Source organism: Anomaloglossus baeobatrachus, chromosome 4 (genome assembly GCF_048569485.1).
Source record: "Anomaloglossus baeobatrachus isolate aAnoBae1 chromosome 4, aAnoBae1.hap1, whole genome shotgun sequence".
Taxonomy (NCBI): Eukaryota; Metazoa; Chordata; class Amphibia; order Anura; family Aromobatidae; genus Anomaloglossus; species Anomaloglossus baeobatrachus.
This window is the reverse complement of record NC_134356.1, coordinates 411,145,177-411,157,394: the sequence shown is the minus strand read 5'-3', so window position 1 is coordinate 411,157,394 and position 12,218 is coordinate 411,145,177. Positions and strand designations below refer to the sequence as shown.

At 47.1% G+C, this 12,218-nt stretch overlaps 1 protein-coding gene across 2 annotated transcripts in view; it reads left to right on the top strand.

Moving 5' to 3' along the window:
- PLXNA4 (plexin A4) overlaps positions 1-12,218 on the top strand; it is a 1,083,593-nt gene that overhangs the window by 146,481 nt on the left and 924,894 nt on the right. The window lies entirely within an intron of this gene.

Below are 12,218 nucleotides of genomic sequence, written 5' to 3'. Positions count from 1 at the left end.
ACACTCATCTTATCGTTTCTTCATGATACGACAGTGCAGATTAACCCCTTCCTCTGACAATAAATCACTCATCTAGGAGCCTGGTCTTATCGTTTCTTCATTATATGGTAGTGCAGATTAACCCTTTCCTTTCCACTCACTGCATTTTTCTCCTCTTGAGTTCACTGCAGCCAGTTCATGCGATTACAGTGTTTGTGACTTACACAACCACGCAAGGTAAGCACATATACCTCGGTTTCAATGCTTGTCACTCGGATAAGACCCTTATTTGCGCTTTATTGTCTTTCCATCCTCTACCGTTAATTATTACATTGGGGAAATGTAGAATAATTTGATAGATTGATAAGAGCATTTGGCAGCAATTTTGTATACCGTAGCTAGAAATGTAATATACTGTAGTTTAAGTACAAGTCATCCTTCATATTGTCTGGGTAAATGTATCCTGGAGTGAACCCTCCGTGAGGCAAGGTAAGAACTTTGCTTCAAGCATCACATTTTTGTGTCTGCAGGGGGATAGTATTTTGGCACATGCTCCGTTCCTCTCTGCCCTTTTCTGTCACTTTGGTGAAGGACAGTGCAGGACTTTGCTTTAGGGAGTTTTGTTGAAATAATCTCTTATATTCCTAAATTTATTTACAGTGGTTGTTTACTTTTAGTTGACAACTTTTGTTGCAAATTTTACTGAATTACATTTTTGGGCATGATAGTCAATTTAATGAAGACATCTTGCAAGGGGAAGGTGGACAAATGTAGCACCCAGAGAAGGGGGTACTCGGTCCCGGGCGGTAACAAACTGGGATGACACTCTGGTGGCCGTTGCCTGTGCTCTGGGCCCCTTTTGTTAATGGGGTGTATTTACAGGGGAGACAAGAGTTTTTGTCATGTGACGCCACCTGCGGGTTGCGGTTAAGGATGGGGAACCACTGCTGCTCAGTGTGGGTACTCCAGGAATGGTGGTAGTAGCAGCTGAGATGGTAGGCCCTCCGCAGGTAGGGCTGTGCCTGAGAGATGTAATATGGCAATAATGGAGACCACACCAGGTTGTCTTTAACAGTCTCTACTCACTGTGGACCCAGGGGTTGCTGGTTTCAGTCCCAGGAGGACCAGTGCCAATGTAGTGACCCAGGTTGCTCTGTCCCCGGCACTCTCTGTAGATTGAATCCCCATAGCGTGGAGCGTTTGGGAACCCTGACTGTCCCTTTTGGGGTACAGTCTCCTTCTCCATACAGCGGGCAGTGCGGACCCTGCGGAGAGGTAAGTGTTTGCACCCCGATCCTGGTTTACTGCTGATGACCCCGGATTATTTGGTTCGATAAAGTCCGTGAAGGTGTCCTCACCGTGCAGGTATTTGCCAAACAGTCTAAAAGTTGCACTTGACCTAGGGCCCTGTGCCCCATGCGTGCTCTGGTCCCAGCGGTATCTCGGTACCCATCCTGGCGACCTCTCTCCTGTGCCCCGGGGTCACCGTTACACGGACCCAGCTCTGGCACGTCCGCACACCTCTCCCGTGTGCTTCTCCTCTGACTCTCCTCTGTCTACCACTGACTGACTGACCCCTCCCACCAGGCTGGTTATACCCATGGACTCGTTCCCATGGCGACCATGCCCTTACATGGTTAACCCTCTATGCCCAGTGTGGAGAGGAGAACTAGGATTTTAGATGTGTGTTGGTGGAATCAGCACTGGTACTCCATGGGGTAGTTCCTGCATCCCCAAGAGGATGCAGTTCCCTGAAGTGCCCTGAGGTTCTCACGGGCGCTACACAAAGGCTGCATTTGTATGTATAATGTGTTAATCGGGGGGACGACATACCATTGGTGCAACCTATGCAGCTGCCAGGGAGCCCGGTGGGATAGGCAGCCATCATTAGTAAAGCAGTTTCCTGCTATCACTTAGATTGCACGTAAGAGTTTGCGCTAATAACCTTCATAGCTCACAATTATGGGTAGATTCTTAGGGAGAAGTAACAAGGTTATTTTTGATGAGCCATCGGAGTCCCTATAACATTTTTTGCACAGGTGCCCTCTACTGTCTGAGTGTGCCCTTTATGTGATCAATGGGGGTTTGATCGCTGGCTAAAGCACCACACTACACCCTTTTATGGGACTGACAAAATCGCTTTTCTGTCAGTCCCATGGAAATGAATTGAGCATTCACAGAACTTCTCCATTTGCAGAGGGTACTTTAGGAATCCTCTTCTCATGATGGGTAAAAGGCCCAGAATTTTAACCAAAAGCAGTAATATATTAGTCATCTATAGAGAATTTGAAGTGATGTGACAGGGAGGCCTCTGGCTGTGTAGTCGTGGCTTCCAGGCACATCCCTGGTTCCATCACTCCTTTCATGTTGGGGGCTAGCTTGCTGAGACAATGGAGATCAGTATCTTCGTCGGCGAGTGTACAAATAGTCCTCAGGCAGAAGTTGCTTGCAATAAAAGATAACATTTATTGGCACCAAACAAATCCGGACAGCAAATACGGCAGTTTCCTGTGGAGCTGGGGACAACCTGTCCAAACGCGCCCTCTAGTGGGGATATGCCCTGGGTACTCCTCTTCTCCGGGCTCCCACTTCTAGGTCAAGCACACACCGGACCCACACCAGCGGAATCAGACCTCTGAGGTTGCGTACTCCTCCGTTACTCCGGCGTCCCCTGATGTTCCGCTCATACACTCTGCCACCGATGGTCACACACTGCTGTCCCGGATCCGACTCTCTTCACACACACAAACCTTCCCTAGTCATACAGCCGACTCCTCCTCCCCGTTGGCAACAGCCGTCCCACCCGGCCACTAGGGGGTGCCCTAACATTAAAATACAATACAATACAAGAATATCACACTTTTAATAATAACGTTTTCCGGGATAACTATGCTTTCTTTTGCAGGGGGTCTGTTCACCCACTGCATACCTCCCCTCTTAAAACCCGAGCCTCCCGGCAAGGCTCTTAAGTATAAACACACATTAAAACAAAAACCTGTTAGGTTAGTCCACAACGACAGCGGCACCAGTTCAGCGGCGCTCCCGGTCCTTGGGGCGCTCGGAGGCGCAGCAGCGCTCCCGGTCTCTAGGTAGCGCCCGGAGGCTCAACAGCGCTCCCGGTCTTACGATGGCGCCCGGAGGCTTCAACAGCGCTCCCGGTCTTGAGGTGGCGCCCGGAGGCTTAACAGCACTCCCGGTCTTACGATGGCGCCCGGAGACGCAACAGGAATAACAAATTTGCAACAGAACTTCTGCCGGTTAAACAGCACCGGACTTCAATAACAGGTGGACAGTAGGGACTTACTCTGGGGGCCAGGCCCGCTTCCATTCCTCTGCTTGCGCCTGGATGTAAGCTCTCAAAGACTGTCCCGGCTGGCGGCGGATCCTCCGAAAGGACATGGGGTCAAACGGTGGCTCCGCTGACGCAGCTGCTTCTGCTCCCGGTGGTGGCGATGGCGTCGCTCCCCGGGGTGGTTGTGGTGCAGGTGGCGGCACATCTACAACGATGACTGGCTTGTTAGTTACACTTTGGGTTACTGCTACCACTGGAGGAACCTTCTCCGGATCAGCGGCCGAAGCAGATGATGTCTCCGGGGCAGCGGACAAGGTGCGCCGGGGTTGAGAGGGTGCGGACGGGACCGGTCTTGGGTGGCTCCGGCGCCGTTCCTGCAGTTCCTCCCAGTCCAGCTCCTGCTGCCACTGTTCCGCTTCCCGGGCGGTCGGCATTCGGGAGACGCCCACAGCAAACAGGCCGCGGCTCCCTGCGTCCGGCAAGAACTGAACTTTCTCGCCCGGCCAAAGAGTATGGAGTCGTTTGGGTAATCCTTCCACGTCCAGATGAACTCTGTTATAGAAGTAGTCATCTCCGGTCTCTACTTCTCGGATAAACCCATATCCCTCCTGCTGGTTGAACTTTACGACCACTCCGGTGGTCATCTGTAGAGCCAGCTCTTCTCCGCCGGGACCGGTCAACATCTCCCGGAATGTGGTCTCGGCCACCAGACGTTCCCGGACAGGGTCAGGCACCGGGGACGGAGCTCTGGGGTAGGGTACGGAGGGTGGAACGATGACCGGCTCCCAGACAAAGCCCCGGTGATCCACTTCCAACTGCTCAGCGTACTCCTCGGCCGGCACTCCATAAGAGGTGGTTGGAGCAGCAGCGGCGGCACCCGGTTGGGGAGGCTCCCAAGGGGCGTGCGTGGCATAAGTGGCCCGGACCTCCGTGATGGTGCCCCCGGTCTTGGCATCCCACGTTGTTTTCCAGGATACTTTCTCCGGCCGTGTGGAACCTCCCGGTCCGATTGGCAGGTCCACAAGAGAAGCTTCGCTTGCGGCCGCAAACTTAGGTCGGCCCCGGCCTAGGCTGACCAGAGCCATGGTGGTGGCCAGCTCCTCTGGTTGCCCCGACATGTTCATCTCTGTCTCTTGTATGTCCAGTAGCGACGGAGTCGATGCTGAGTCTGAGGAAAAAAGAGGCGGGCCTGCGCTTCCCGCTCTTAAACAGAATCCTCCCCCAGCCTCACGCATAATCTTGACTCCTCCGCGGCGGTACTTCTTTTTCTTTTTAACACCGCCCACTCCGTATGTCTTCAATGCCCTGGGACTGGCGCCTCCCCTCTTTGGGCGGAGTACTCCGTACCTCTTCCTCGGCACCGGCCAGCCCCAGGCTCTTCTTTTGGCGCCAACTTTTCGCGCCTTTTCTTCCACTTCGCAGAGAACGGCCCTCTCGCCGCCATCTTGTGCCCGGTCCAACGCCTGGGGCACTTCTTCATCCCACCATGGGACTGGGAATCTTCGCTCATAGCCCGGATACGGTGCACTCGGTACCACTTGATCTCCGGCTTCTTGGGTTCCTGGCAGGGGACTCGCATCCTGCCGACTACGCCACATGAAGTGATGTGACAGGGAGGCCTCTGGCTGTGTAGTCGTGGCTTCCAGGCACATCCCTGGTTCCATCACTCCTTTCATGTTGGGGGCTAGCTTGCTGAGACAATGGAGATCAGTATCTTCGTCGGCGAGTGTACAAATAGTCCTCAGGCAGAAGTTGCTTGCAATAAAAGATAACATTTATTGGCACCAAACAAATCCAGACAGCAAATACGGCAGTTTCCTGTGGAGCTGGGGACAACCTGTCCAAACGCGCCCTCTAGTGGGGATATGCCCTGGGTACTCCTCTTCTCCGGGCTCCCACTTCTAGGTCAAGCACACACCGGACCCACACCAGCGGAATCAGACCTCTGAGGTTGCGTACTCCTCCGTTACTCCGGCGTCCCCTGATGTTCCGCTCATACACTCTGCCACCGATGGTCACACACTGCTGTCCCGGATCCGACTCTCTTCACACACACACAAACCTTCCCTAGTCATACAGCCGACTCCTCCTCCCCGTTGGCAACAGCCGTCCCACCCGGCCACTAGGGGGTGCCCTAACATTAAAATACAATAGAATACAAGAATATCACACTTTTAATAATAACGTTTTCCGGGATAACTATGCTTTCTTTTGCAGGGGGTCTGTTCACCCACTGCAAATTAATGAACAAAAAAAATAGAAAACTGAATGTAGTTTGCTACAACATATAAAAAGAAAGAGGAAAAAAGAGGAAACTAATAAGCTTTTAACACCTTTCACCCCCATTGCATGGTTGGTGATTATAGGTGAATGGAGCAGGATCAGGAGCTGATCCTTTTCCACTGAAGGCAGATGTTTGTGTTACAAAGCCAGTATTTGCCTCCAACTGCAGTGATAAGTACTTCCTCTGATCACTGTTAACCCATTAAATGCCGCTGTCAGTCACAGACCTCGGCATTGAAAGGGAATCTGTCAGCAGGTTTTTGCTATGTAATCCGAGGACAGCATGCCATAGGTGTTTAAACACAAAAATCAACTATGCCTCTCTTATCAAGCTGTGTGCTTTGGTTTACTTAAACTAAAGGCTGTATCACCTAGTGATTATCATTGCTGGAGTACAATGTCACACACACAGCAGTCCAGCACTCCCCCTCTTATGATTGATACCTCACAGTCAACATACAATCTCTCTAGAGAGCCTGGTTTGGCCAATAGAGCTCTCTCATCACTGCTAGATGGCTAAATCTAAAAGCTCTGCTTCCATCTGCATGGCTGCACCCAGTAATGTTTGTCTTTTTTGTACACGCAGCATCCGAAAATATTATTTTTACCTACAGTGACAATCATTCAAAGACTGCAAGCAGCTCCCACTTAGGCTAGTTTCACACATCCAGCTTTTCGCCGGTTTGCCGGATTCGGCGCACGCCAGTAAAGTGTGTACAGTACAATGGCAGCGCTACAAGCGCCGGTCACATGCTGTCATGTGACCGGAGCATGTGACACAGAGGTTGCGGTGCTGCCATTATACTGTATACACTGTACTGCCGTGCGCCGAATCCGGCAAACCGGCAAAAAGCTGGATGTGTGAAACCGGCCTTAGCTGTGCACCATGCATACCCGAGCACACCCATGCTCGATCGAATGGTTATCATATGAACAGCACCCGAACTCGGACACAGACTTTTTTTAAGTACATGTTTGGGTCTGAGACCCGAATATCCACTGTTTGGTATGAATGCCAAACTTTACAGATTGGGTTCCCTCATTTCTAGACATGACGCACAGTTCTTCATACCTTATGTCACAAATCTTACTCCAGTCATTCACTGGAGTAAGACTTGAAAGGAGATGCATGGAGATGCATGCCAATTTTTAGACATGCCTCATTCTTTAAGAACACCAGTCTTGATGAATCTGGGCTATAGTTCATTATCCTTTAGTACCAATCAATATACTTTTCATTTTGGCAAACATTTGTTATTTTATGATTTTCATCATGTAACTGTTATTGTAGCGTTATGTATGCGATGTCATGCTTTTATCACGTACACTAATCATTTTATAAAAGTGTAATAAGTTGAATTGACTGTTTCTATGGCTGCCAGAATTGTATGGCAGATGGATGTGTGACATCAAAATGACCTGATATGCTCATTTTACATTAGTGGTCAGATGGTGGTTGTAAGGTGAAATTATTCCAGACCTCTACTATACCAGCGTTCTGTGAAATTAACAAAACTTTGTGAATGAAACTTGTTATTCCATTACAACATAAGATGGAAAACTCCATTTACCAGTCATCCGTGGGCAGCAATAGAAGTCAAAGCAAAAAGTGCTTTGTGAACAGTTGGTAAAAAAAAAAAGAAAATTGTTCTGTAGTAGAAAAATACATATAATATAATTTAATGGGAAGTTGAGTTTTAAGATGAGAAGGTGTCACCTTTCTGCTTGCTAACAGTATTCTCTAATGATGCCTTGTCCGAATAAATCACTCGTTGGTCAAAAAATGGTACAACAAGTGCACTGTTCTTACTTTTCCAGCAAGAGATCAAGTTTTGACAATTAAATTACTATATTCAAGCTTTTCCTGTTTTCTAGAATGCTGCAAAAATATAGTGAAGTGGCTGAATAAATGAAAAGTGCAAGAAAAATACCCCACAAAGAACACGAGAGGAGTTGAGGAAAGTCAGATTGTAAAGTCGATGAGATAGGGGGGTTTTTCTTTTGACTTTTAAAATTTTGACTTTTTGATAAAAGATATAATAGATATATTCTTTACTAAATAATATTTTAATTTAATACCAGCATATTCTGTGTCTCTGTACAGAGAATCCATTAATGTTGATCCCAACTCATTGGACTTTTTATCACTTTACGTGCATATAGACACATATATACTATGACCAATATTTAAAGAATCCCTCCCATGTATATTTATATTTTTTGTAAAATGTGTGTATATGTGCATGTAATATATGTTAATTTACCATCTACTGCCTATCTCTCCAGTGTCCATCGCCGTTCTTTTCCTCTTCTCAGTGACATCACCGCTCCTCAGAGTCTCCGAGTGTCACTGCGCTCTACGTGACCCAGAAGTGGTTTTTACAGTGTAAATCTATAGAGTGTCAGAACGAGGCTTGATAGACTTGCATTGTAAAAGAGACTTCTGCCTCTCACATAGAGGGAATCGGCTAACTGTAAGGCCATGTGCCCACGGGAGAAACTAACTGCGGATATTGCCACAGAAAACCTGCAGATTTTCTAGATTTTCCAGATAAATCCGCAGGTTTACGTAAGTACAGACACTTCCCGTGTTATCCTATGGGAGTGCTGTATCAATGCTGCGGTATTTGCGGCTGTGGGAAATGCTGCAGATTTCCCACAGCCACACGTAACTGCATGTCAATTATTCCTGCGGAAATATCTGCAAAATTCCTGCCTTTCCACTATGGAGATGCAGGGTGGGACTTCCACAGGAGTATCGCTTGAAGTCCGCAGGTTTACCGCAACAATTCGGCAGAAATACCGCAGCAATGGATAGCTGCAGATTCCTGGGAGTTGCTGCGTGAACCTGCGGAAATACATGCAGAAGAGTCTGCAGGTACGATCTCCCATGGGCACATGGCCTAATTGCAGTAGAAAAGAGAAAATGGCGCTGGGACACCACAGAGAGCAGAGGGGAGTGAGTATATTAAGTATATTAATTAACTAACACTAGAATACATGCAAATACACACATGTAATAATAAAATATACTTTAAATGTACCACCTTGTATTCCACTGTATGTGGAAGAAAGATAGTAAAGCGGCTTCCCACTGAATTGTCCACGGGATATATAACCATTTTTAATCACTAAAGGCTGCTTTACACGTTACAATTACACATGCGATCTCGTATGCGATCGCACACGCCCCCATCGTATGTGCGGCACGTTCAATTTGTTGCCCGTGTCACAAAAACGATTAAATCCCATCACACGTACTTACCTTCCATACGACCTTGCTGTGGGCGGCGAACATGCTCTTCCTGTAGTGGGAGGGACGTTCGGCGTCACAGTGACGTCACACGGCAGCCGGCCAATAGAAGCGGAGAGGCGGAGATGAGTGGGACATAAACATCCCGCCCACCTCCTTCATTCCGCATTGCAGGTGGGACGCAGGTAAGATGTGTTCATCGTTCCCGGGGTGTCACACGGAGCGATGTGTGCTGCCTCGGGAACATTGAACAACCTGACGTTCAATTTTTAGAATTTGAACTACGTGTATGCGATCAACGTGTTTTCGTTCAATCGCAATCGCACGTAGGTTTCACACGCTACAACAACAGTAACGATGCCGGATGTGCGTCACTTACGACGTGACCCCGCCGACACATTGTTAGATTTATTGTAGCGTGTAAAGCACGCTTAACATTGATATCCTGCTCCTCCTTTCTGAGGTCAGGACTGAATACAGCAGCCTGGTTACACATATTTTCTGCCATTCCATTCATCATCCATCATGAAGATGGCAAAATAAGTGCAGCATTTGTCTATCAGTCCTACAAACAAAGAATGAAGTGACTTGTGTGACCACGTGGACCTATTCAGAGACACCACTAGGGATCATGAGGGTCCCAGCGGCTGGATCAGAGAAAAGGATTTAATGGAATAACCCCTTTAAATCCTCAATGCAATATCACATGCTCAGGAGCTATAAAAATGGCAATGGAAATTTTTTTTTCACAAACTTCATTTTTTTTTTCTACACTTAAATAAAAAATAAATGTATGCATGTATGCTATCACCATAGTTGTACTAACCTGAATAATTGGGATTCAGAGTGTTTTTTATCAAAAAAGAACAGCATAAACACAGCCCCCCCCAAAAAAAAACAAAAACAAAAAAAACAAACAAAAACATATAAGAGATATGAATAGAGTTAAGGAAATTATGACTATAAAGTTGATACAGAAAGGAAGTTTTTCAAACATTCAATTTTAATTATAAGATGAAGGATAAGAAAGTAATAAAATATGTAAATAAGAAAAAGTCCAGCTCACCCAAAATTCCAATAAAGGCAAGAAAAGTCCAAAAAAGCGGATCCAGCACTATAAATCCATAAAGATTTATTTCATCCTCTAAAAACCATTACAAGGAATGGAAAGTCCACAAGGCAATAAAAACCACTATGGTTCAGGATTACGCGTTTCGAGGCAGCAAGCTTCTTAATCGTAACAAGTTATGACTAGGAGTCATGCTGCCTCGACACGCGTAAACCCAAACCATAGTGGTTTTTATCGCCTTATGGACTTTCCATTTCTTGTAATGTTTTTTAAAGGATGAAATAAATATTTATGGCCTATAGTGCTGGATCTCCTTTTTTGGACTTTTCTTCCATCTGTGAAGCCCCTGTGGTAACCAGGTGTCACAAAACAAGGTAACACCACTGTAACAGCTCGGGTTCTGTATAACTGTGCCAGTCAGTACACACACCAGCACACCAGGACAATTACACTTAGAACCAGGTGACAGGGCCGGGCACTGTGAGCGAATAAGCATACACCTGGGGGAGGAGTAAGTGGCCTGGGGGTGTGGGTAGAGAGTGAAAAAAGAGGAGAGAGAAGGGAGAAGGGGGTAGAGAGGAGTCTGAAGTGAGCAGTGGTTAGAAAGAGAGAGTTGACAGCAAAGGTGTCAAGACAGACAAAGGAATCTTGAGACACAGAGAAAGAGGAAGGAAACTGAAAGAAAAGTGAGGAGTAAGAAAGCCGGCGGAGTAGTAGTAAAGACACCGCTAAGACTCGAGGAGAAACATCAGCCATTCAGGGGAGAAAGTAGCTGGAGAGCGAGAGATCAAGCTCCAGGGACAGTGTAATCCTGTGGGGGTGGAAATCCAGGGCTCCCAGTACTTTGCACGCACGGGGTGCAGATCCCTGAACAGACCAGAATGTCAAGCCTTCTGTTAACTCTGCCAGACGGGTGGGTTTCCAGAACTCATCTGCCACCACTAACGTCCGAGGCATCAGCAGCAAAGGGAGGACCAGGACATATTCCCTTAATTAGTCCAAGCTGCCTGCGGCAGGACCCAGACACCAGATGGACCTCCAGGTGCTTCAAGCCAGGGAGGACCCTCACACACACGAGTGCATCAGTGGGCGAGTGGCACCAGGTCAGCTGGCATAGGGACACAGGACTCGGGCACACCTGGGATGCAGCACGTCCTTAGGGTGCGAACCCAGCTGTAAGTAAAAGCGACCAAACTGCACTCCCATGTCTGGACTGAGTTATTGCCCTGCCCCTCCACGTTAACCCCTATCTACCCCTTGGGAAAAGCCCTACTCGCGGAGGGCTTCACTATCCACACTGCCCCATCCATCATCCCCAGAGAGGACCGGCAGTGGCGGCTATACCATCCCTGGCTGTGCACCGCGAGTGGCGTAGTCGGACTATTTTTATTATTTTTCCTTTTATTTAAAAATGATCGACGGTGCCCCCCGGATCCGAGACCCCTCGATCCACGGATTGCCCGGATCCGAGCAGCTCGGCTGCCCCGAGGCGCGACACATCTATAAGAAAGTAATAGTCAGACATCAGGATGGAAAGATTATTTACTATTTATTATGCTAATTTTGTGCCACCGCATTAGTGGAAGTGTCCATTAATGTTGATCCCAATGCGCATGGTGAGGGCTCAGTCATTGATAAAATGGTAACGCGAGGCAAATTTTGTTTTTTACAAACTTCTGAGGTTTTTTTTTTCGCCACTTAAATAAAACATAAATCTATGTTTCATATCGCCATAATTCCAGTGACTTGGAGAATCAGGATTCAGAGTCATTTTTACCAAAGAAGAATGACATAAAATCAAAGCCCAGAAAACCATGGCGGAATTGCATTTATTCACAACTTCACCTCAATTGAAAGTTCTTATTTTTAAGAACAATAAATTATAAAATGGATAGTGACATTCACAACTACAACTCATGCCGCAAAAAACAAGCCTCATACAGCCATGTCGACGGAAAAATAAAAAAGTTATGGCTCTTCGAAGAAGACGAGGAAATAACAAAAGCTTAAATAAAATTGCTCAGTCCTATGTGTTAAAAGCCTATATAACAAGAAAACTCCATGCTGTTATCTGTTTGATTTAAAGGGGTATTCCCATCTCCAGGATCCTATCCCAATATGTAGTAGGTGTAATAATAATAATAATAATAATAATATTAGCAATTACCTCCAATTAGAAATGTAGTATAGTTCTCCTGATATAGCCCTGTCTCTTACCTCATGTGCAGGGCACTGCAGCTTAGGTATCCATAGTTATGACCATGAGCAACTAACTGACTAACTATCACTATATGAGTGGTCGTGACCATGGATACCTAAGTGGCAATACCTTGCACATGAGG